The sequence below is a fragment of the Panthera pardus genome, unplaced genomic scaffold, assembly GCF_024362965.1.
Source record: "Panthera pardus isolate Hobbes unplaced genomic scaffold, ASM2436296v1 HiC_scaffold_13, whole genome shotgun sequence".
NCBI classification, from domain to species: Eukaryota; Metazoa; Chordata; class Mammalia; order Carnivora; family Felidae; genus Panthera; species Panthera pardus.
The window spans coordinates 72067733-72077242 of NW_026526688.1; the positions used below are offsets into that span (position 1 = coordinate 72067733).

A 9510-nucleotide genomic window follows, 5' to 3' on the forward strand; every position below is an offset into this window, starting at 1 on the left:
CTCTTCCGTGGGCCTCTAGTCTGCGCTTGACTCCGGAGACTCCCTTCTGCTAATCCTCTGGCGGTTTTCTGGGTTCTTTAGGCAGGTGTAGGTGGAATCTAAGTGATCGGCAGGACGCGCTGTGAGCCCCGCGTCCTCCTACGCCGCCATCTTCCGGCAAGCCTGAGTTGCTTTGAATGAGCTGTTAGTGAAAACATGGCTGTTAACTCTGCTAGTGAGGACCCCACGTGGTGGAGAAGTAGAAGCATGGTTGGGAAAGCCTATAGCATTCTACAGAGCACTTAACGTGTCGTGATCTGACTGGTCGAATTATGATGTTAAAAGCGCTGCCAGTGAGGACATAGATGGAGATGACGAATCCGTTACTGGAAACTGGAGGAAAGGCTTATCCTTATACACTGGCAGGACACTTAGCTGAACTGGAGTCTGCAGGTTTGCAGAAAGAATGAATTTGAACGTTTAGCGGAGATTTCTAAGCAAAGTGTTGAACGCGTGGCTTGGGCTTTTCTGGCTGCTTATTATCAAATGTGAGAGGAAAGAGAAATTGAAAGGAGGAACTATGAAGCAAAACGGAACCCGGATTGGTGATTTCGGACATCCTCAGTTCATCGAGACTGCAACAGATGCCATTCCACCCTTTTCTAGGTCCGTGTAATGTCCCTGTACTTTGGTGCCATGGAGCGGCTTTCTCGATTCTCATATTTGCAAAATCTGTTGAACATACTGATACAACAGATCCCCAGATTCTAGGCTCATGTCCTAAAGTACTAGTCACATTGACTCTTTTAGCCCCAATATCGTTACGTAGCACCAGTAGTATTCGATGAACTGCGCTTCAAAAGGCGGCCAACGTCGTAGCCTACAGACCTCCATATATTTACTGCTGTTGACTTCAGAAAATTGACAAGAAAATGTAGAGTGGAGACAGTGATGTAGAAGTCCTTAAGATGAATGGGTTGATGAATACTGCAAAGGAAACACTTGAGACACTTGCTCAAAGATATTTATTGAGTGTAACTCTTCACCTTGTAAAACATATTTCATTTAAGTAAAAACTGACACATGTAAAAGGAACATTTCAGCCATACACAGATATGATGTCTGTGGAAACAAAACAAAAAGTCCATAGCTACGGTTAAGCTATCATTCTAACTTAATTCAAAACACACTTATTTTTCAATATTGCTATTTCTTCTCTAGCTAAGTCCCCATTCCCTACCATGCCTTTGTAAGATTTCTAGACTTTCCAAAATAATTGACCATATAAAGACAGATTCTGTTTTCTGAGCCTCTTATTTTACTATTTTTTTAAATAGAAAAACTAGTGCCAGCTTCTAGCAAAGGTTATCTGGACTATTTAAAATAGCCCCAAACTGGAAACAACTCAAATATCCGGCAACAGATAAGTGGATGAGCAAATTATGATATATTCATATAATGGAATACCACTCAGCAATAGAAAAAAAAAAAAAAAGAAACGACTAATACAAAGAATAACAAGGATAGATCTCAAAAACATTGTGCTGGGGGAAGTGGGGAAGACATAAAAGAATACATGTCCTACATGATTGCCTTTGTATGGGATTCTAGAAAGGGCAAAGTTAATCCGTAATGACAGAGGGATGATTAGTAAGTAGTTGCCTGGGGCCAGGGTGGGAAGATGGCAGCAAAGGGGCACAGGTGACTCTGTGGGTGATGAAAATGTTTTATGTCATGATTGTGGCGGTGGTTCTGAGGGTATATACATGTATTAAAACTTATCGGACAACACACTTAAAATGAGTGTATTTTATCGTATGTACATTTGTATAATAAAGTTGATTTGAAAACATTAACAACAACCAAAGTTATCAAAAGAAGAATGGATGACTTCTGGGATTCTAACATTTTAGTTGTCAAGAAGAATCGTAATAGTTGGCATGGTAAGATATTAAATATGTGCCAGACACAGTTCAAAGCACTACATGCATTAGGTCATTCTTTTCTTCCAGTAATCCTTTGAGGTAAGCACTATGATTATATTTGCTTCACACATGACAAATTGAGGTATAGGAAGATTAAGTAACTTTCCCAAAAGCACACAGCTAACAAGTGACAGAAACAGGACTCAGACTGAGGCCATCTGGTTCATAATCCTGAGGTGTGAATTACTCTGGTTATGTTCCAAAGAGCTTCTTAATTATGCAAAATAAAGAACCCTGGTTCAGATGTATTAAATCAGATTCTTTGATGGGGCGCCTGAATGGCTCAATTGGTCAAGTGTCCGGCTTTGGCTCAAGGTCTTGATTTCACTGTTCTGAGTTCGAGCCCCAAGTCGGTCTCTGTGTTGACGGCTCAGAGCCTGGATCCTGCTTCAGATTCTGTGTCTCCTCTCTCTCTCTATGCCCCTTCCCCACTCGCACTCTGTCTCTCAAAAATAAATAAACATTTAAAAATTTAAAAAAAAATCAGTTTCTTTGGGTACTGGTAGGTCCCAGAAACCTGCTTTTTAACAAACACCTGTGGATCATTTTGATGGTTGAGTATGATGCCCAGAAACAAATATTTCAAGGTAGTGTTGAGAATTCTTTGAACAGGGACATATTCCTGACACAATTATGCAATAGGTTTGGATTTTCAACACTTGCACTTCAAACTGTGTATATATTCTCTTAAATTCTTTGCTTGACATTAGTTTTAAGCTACCAAGTAAGCAGTGGGGAACAAAAGTCAATAGCTCTATTTTTTAATAGACTGGTTAATTAAATAAGGGTAGTATGTTCTCTATGAATTATGTATTTATAGAAAGAAAAGGGAAACAGAGAGAGAAGGAATGAAGGAAGGGAAGAACAGAGCTAGGAAGATTGCTGAAGAGGTAGGCAAAGCATTGGGAGTATATTGGTAAGCAAAGCATCTCACAGAAGAAACTATTAAGGAAAACACACTTGGGTAATTTTCTCCCAATCCTTCAAATGTCATAAAGGTTGATCTCTTCTTGTTTTCTCTTGAAGCAAGGTATGTTAAAAAGTAATCATTGGTGGGGCGCCTGGGTGGCTCAGTCGGTTAAGCGGCCGACTTCAGCTCAGGTCATGACCTCACGGTCTGTGAGTTCAAGCCCCGCGTCGGGCTCTGTGCTGACAGCTCAGAGCCTGGAGCCTGTTTCCGATTCTGTGTCTCCCTCTCTCTCTGACCCTCCCCCGTTCATGCTCTGTCTCTCTCTGTCTCAAAAATAAATAAACGTTAAAAAAATAAAAAGTAATCATTGGGGCACCTAGGTGGCTCAGTTGGTTAAGCGTCCGACTTCAGCTCAGGTAATGATCTCACTGTTCACGAGTTCAAACCCCCCATTGGGCTCTGTGGTAACAATGCATAGCCTGCTTGGGGGTCTCTCTCTCTCTCTCTCTCTCTCTCTCTCTCTGTCACTCCCCCACTCTCTCTCTCTCTCTGAATAATAAATAAACATTTAAAAAATAATCATCGATTAAATGAATGCGCTATACAGAGAGTTGAAAATTCTCTAACACTTTTTATCTCTAGGCACTATATGTATAAACAATCCCAGAGCTCCTGTAAGTGAAACTCCCAAGAAATCTTCCTCCACAGGATGACAACACTATCTCAAGGGGTTCCCGTATAGCTGGGTTAAAATACAGTTTAAAAATATCACAGTCTTAATAGAATATTACTTATAAAGGAGAGCATTTAATCAAAATGATAATTTTTATATGTGAATATAAATATGTGAACATCTATCAATCCTTCAATGTTAAAAGAAACATTCCAAGGCAACATGACCTACTGACCCATAGAAAAGAGAGCCCTCTGTGTGCAAAGACATATTTTTAATTTTTTAAATAATGGTAAATGAAATGAAAAGTATACTTTAGTCAGTAAAGGTATCCTCTCTCCTTTTAAGTGTTGTAACATAAAAACTTTGCTGCTTCCTGCATTACTCTATTATAATGCAAAGCCACAAAATATGGTATAAGAAGCATAATATGCCTCTCACTAAGCAGCCCAGTGTGACCGTGTCCCCAGTTGTTTTCATTATTCTAACACAGGACACTCACCAACTGGTGATGTGTTCTACTAATGAGCTAGATTGAGAGCTCTACTAATGTGTCAGAAACATCTGCTGAATGGGATCAATTTTGCTTTCGGTTTGCAATTTACTTCCAAAGCCAAGATGTTTTCTTGGAGCTTTGTTTGTAAGAGTGTTTTATGTACGCTTCTCCTTCTGAGCACATGGATCTCGAAACTGGAAAAAGCAGCCAAGGAGACTGAGATGCTCTTGAATGATAGTCCCACCAGACGGGGCCAAAAGGCATCTCCTGTGCCACAGATTAAAAAAAGGGACGAATTCAACTTTCAGAGTAACTCTGTTTTAACTCTGTTTTGACACTGAAAAAAAAAAATAGGCAAATTATGCACAGGCAGACTTGTTGAAATCTCATTTTGTGAAGATGACAGTTATAGCTGCTGCTTTTATATTTATAAAATAATGTGTTTAAATAGTTGGCAATAGTACCTAAGGGAAATAGTGCCTTACCAAATCTCTTCTTACTTGTTAAAATAGTCTATTTGGGTCTGATTATGAAAGTAACGCAAGTAATAAAACAGGTCTTCCCTTTCCAACACTATGGCAGATGTGCAGAAAAACCCTGCCTGGGACACAACACTAGACGATGCTGGATAAAAAATTAAACAAGACTTTAAGGTCTCACCAGGCTGGATGTCCGGAAAGTGTAACAAGCCCAAGCTAGATACAGTGAGAAAGAAAGACTTCCCTGGGAGGCAAGCACAGTAGCTGGGTAGCTGGCAATTGTTTAATGGTCATGTGCTTATCCACCTTGGGCCAGAGCTTGGGTTGTTGGACAACATGTGACCTAGAAGACAAAACCAAATGCAAAGAGGAAGTGACAGCACACTTACTAGGAATCTTGGAGGCCATGTTTTCATAAGGTAACTCTCTCTCATAAGGTATTGACTCAGAATGGAGCGGGGTGGGGGTGGGTGGAAAACAAGTCTCTCCTAAGTATTCCTGATCCCAAGCCAGTTTGGGACTGGAAATTAATACAAATTCAGTGGCTTGAAAATCTGCAGGCAGAACCTGTATTTTAAAGTGGTCGTGCATTGGGAATGCTACAAGGAACCTGGCAGAAGCAGACACAAATCCCCCCCTGGGGGGGATCCATTTTAAAGAAAGTTTTCAAATAATTTCTACAGATATAGCCCTAAGAAAACTGAGCCTGTAATAAGGAAGTCACCAAATACATGAGGAAAAATACAACCATATTATAGAAAAAACGCAATAAATTAGAAGTCAGACCTACAAAGAGAAATTATTCAAAAAATATAAAATAAGTATGTTTAATATATTTTATAAAATAATATATATTCATTGTGTAAGAGACCAGAATATAAACTTGACCAGTCTGAAACTAGAACCAAAAGGAACTCTCAGGAATAAAAATATAATGATTGAGGGGGACCTGGGTGGCTTAGTCAGTTAAGCATCTGACTGTGGCTCACGTCATGATCTCACAGTTTGTGGGTTCGAGCCCCACATCGGGCTCTGTGCTGACAGCTCAGAGCCTGGAGCCTGCGTCGGATTCTGTGTCTCCCTCTCTCTCTGCTCCTCCCCTGCTCCCACTCTGTCTCTCTCAAAACAAAAACAAAAACACATAAAAAAAAAATATATATATATATATATATATAATGATTGAAAATAATTCTTCTGCTGGGAGAGTTAAATAGCAGATTAAAGTGAAGAGAATATAAACTGGAAAATAGATCTAGATAGATCTAGATAATTTTAGATAATTAGATACACAATTAGATACACAACTTAGATAATTAGTTGGGTAAAAATATAAAGGACAGGTGAAGATACTACTAAGAAGGAATAGACATCTAGTATAAAGGTATTTAAAAAGATATTTAAAGGTATTTAAAAGGATATTAAAAGGGACAATTGATAAAGTTTTCCAGAATTTAATTCCCATCGTCCTAGGATAGATGCAGTTTTTAAAAATCCACTTATAAAGCATTTGATGAAATGACCCAACCAAAGATACATAGATTTTAAAAGTAAAAAAAAAAACCCAAATTAAGATAATCTTAATTGTCACTTTTAAAATTCCATTACAATGGAATGACAGGTTGACTGCCAATTTTGCTAACTTCTGGACAGAAATGATTGAAGGTAGAAGAAAATACACTATTACCTTAAAGGTGCTAGAAAGTGCTGAGAGAAAAAGAGCTGTCAATTTAGAACTGTTTATCCAACAAAATTGACTTGCAAGATTTGGCAGGTAGGGTGAGAGGAGGGTGATTTTATAGCCATCAAATTCTTAATAACACAATGTCTAAAGATATACTCCATTTTTATTAGAAACATTTTTAGAAAAAAAAAGTATCTCCAGTCAGACCATCGGAAAGCAAGGCAGAAGAGTCAGTTAAAAAAAAAAAAAAAAAAAGGGAAATATTTAATATGTTTAACATAAATTTAGACAAAGGAACTGATTGCTAAACTCTGACTAGTTTCATCAAAGACATTATAAAGAGACCAAAGAGACAAGATATAAACAAATTGAAGTTATTGACAACACATAATTAACAATGTATGAACAATTTTGTAAGTAAGTACGTTTGTTCACATGCCTTGTATTTTCCTTTATTCATTCCCAGGGATTTAGGTTTTAGAAAATGAGTTATTTTATGGTTACTAATGCCACTTGCCAAATGATTTCATAAGCTTTAATCAATTTATAATACGAATTTTGTACAAAGGATGTTCCACATGCTTGGTATTATTTTAATTAGACATTTATTTTAGGTTAAACATTTTCATGAAAAGTGAATCTCAAATTGTATTAGTTTCATAAACGATTTTAAATACTTTATTTATATACTTATGTGGTCATTATTATGGTCATTATCTCTTGTTTTTTGAAATGTCAGTGTATGCCCTTTGCCCTTGGTTGAGGTATTAGTGCTTTCTTCCTAATTCGTGTGAAGGACCTGCTTATATACTTAGAATATTCTTCTGAAATATCAAAATTATCAACCCCAAATTGAATTCTTCTTGATTAAAATTATAAGCAACTATAGATCACAATGGAATTAAAAAAAAAATTTTTAATGTTTATTTATTTTTGAGACAGAGAGAGACAGAGCATGAATGGGGGAGGGTCAGAGAGAGGGAGACACAGAATCGGAAGCAGGCTCCAGGCTCTGAGCTGTCAGTACAGAGCCCAACGCGGGGCTCGAACTCACGGACCATGAGATCATGACCCGAGCCGAAGTCGGACGCTTAACCGGCTGAGCCACCCAGGTGCCCCAGATCACAATGGAATTTAATGATAAACCATGAGAAAAACACTACTCAGTGCTGGGCTGATTATTACCCTTTTCAAGTGAGTTAAAACTTATGGTAACTATAGTAGACAATGAAGGAAGAACATGGCTGGAGGACTAGTCAAATAGGATAAGAACTTGCTTGAAATTAAAACATGCATGCTTTGTTTCTTCTTACCCTAGTTGGGCTTTCTCTCCTTTTTTTTTTTTTTTTTTTTCTGTTTACTGACACTCAGGAAGAATGAAAAAGCACTCCCTCAGATTCATGCATTTATTTAACTACTTGTATTGAGTAACAATCACAATAACAGGCACTGTTCTAGAAACTGGGGACTCAACAGTATGATAAACAAGGGTCCTTGTCGTCATGGCACTTTTACTATGACGGGCAATTAAAAAGATTAAAAAGTAAAAGATACAGGGTGTCAGACAGTGATTTTGTGCTATGGAGAAAAATCAAGCAGAGAAGGAAGATGGAGGTGAGGTGCTAAGGAAGAGGTTCAACTATTCAACCAAGAAGATTTTTAAAAAAAAATATCTCAGCTATCAAATATCTAAGTTTTGGCATAACCACTATGTCAGAATCTTTTTCTTCAGGAAAGCAGAAATCATCATGCATTTCAGGCAGAAAGAGGTGTTAGGAGAACTCCCGGAAGACCCTGAGGAGGAAAGTACAGATCAGAGGAAGATACCACTGAGGATGTTAGCTGCGTGTGGCATGCATGTGGCTGATACAAATCTCAAGAGTCTCTTTGTCAATGCAGGTGCCTGCGGCTGCCAGAGGGAAATGGCACTTCTCCTTTTCTCTGCCATCTGAAGCTCACGATTCAAACTAAATCCTGTGGGTGAGGGATTCTGGGAACTGTAGTTTCCATGCTCCAGCTTGCATCCTTGCATTGCAAGAATACAGGAAGGGGCAGGGCTGATGTTCAGTTTACAAGACTGGCATAACAACAAAGTTTGAAATAAATTTATTATTGCAAAAACTGCATAAGTGTGTTTTTGTCCTATTAGCTTATGCAATATTTTTGTTACGGGACATTGAATTTGCTCATCCAAGGTATAAATAAACCCACCAGTTTTGAGTTAATTAGCCAGAAGTTCAGGGCATGGAGATGGGGTTAGAAGAAGAGCAGGTTGCCTCTGTCACCGGGCCTCAAAGGCAGAGGAAGTGCTTCCTGGAGCACAGAGGAGGTACAAATCCTGTGAGCACGGCTTTCAGGGGAGACTCTCTTTGAAGCTCTTCCTGAATTCACAGTGGAGAGAACACGGCAGCCCAGTAAGCCAGGTGTGGAGACTGATTCTGTAGAGAAAGGGGTTCATCATGGCGGATGGCCTAAAGTGATTCCTGTATAGAAAATTACCAAGTGTTGAAGGACTCCATGCAATTGTTATGTCAGATAGAGATGGATTTCCTGTTATTTAAGTGGCCAAAAATAAAGCTCCCGAGCATGCCTTGAGAACTGGTTTCTTATCTACCTTTGCCTTGGCAACAGACCAAAGGAGCAAACTTCTTCCAAAAAAATAAAAGTATCATTCACCAGGTGGTTCAATTCGATCATTTACAGTTGGTTGTGACTTTCATAGCCAGCAGCAATGCCAGTACAGAACTAATTGTCAGCTTAGAAAAGGAACTTGCTCCGTTATTTGAAGAATTGGGACAAGTTGTGGAAGTTTCTTAATCTGGCAGTGGTTTTGATGTACACCCTGTTTTCATCATAACAGACGCAATAGCAATCCAACAATCTTTAGACGACAATAATACTTGAATTTCATGTACTCAAGAAAGGGCCCCTTTTTCTACCTTACACTAAAGAAAAGAGCCAAAAGATGTAATTTATAGACAGATTAATTGTGTGTGTGTGTGTGTGTGTGTGTGTGTGTGTGTGTGTGTGTAGGGTCTTTTCTTATTTAGTGAGATCTGGGGATACCACAGAAATAGTTCAATACATCACAACTCCCATGAAGTTAGTCCAGTCATCAAATATGCACGAGATTCTATTCAGTGGGTCAGAATCAAAATGGTGCTTTGATCCACACGGGCCATTAAGTGCTGCTTAGTATAGAATATGCCCAGGACTGCAGAATGGAAGCAGACCCTTTTTATTGTGAATAATAACAAGAACACATTTTTCTTTATATTGTTTTATTTCTTTGCATTGAATGTGAGGA

The 9510-nt window shown here is 38.6% G+C and overlaps 1 pseudogene; it reads left to right on the plus strand.

Annotated features, from left to right (window-relative positions):
- Positions 1-8662: 8662 nt before the first annotated feature.
- Positions 8663-9086, plus strand: LOC109262221 (ragulator complex protein LAMTOR3-like; annotated as a pseudogene).
- Positions 9087-9510: the final 424 nt, after the last annotated feature.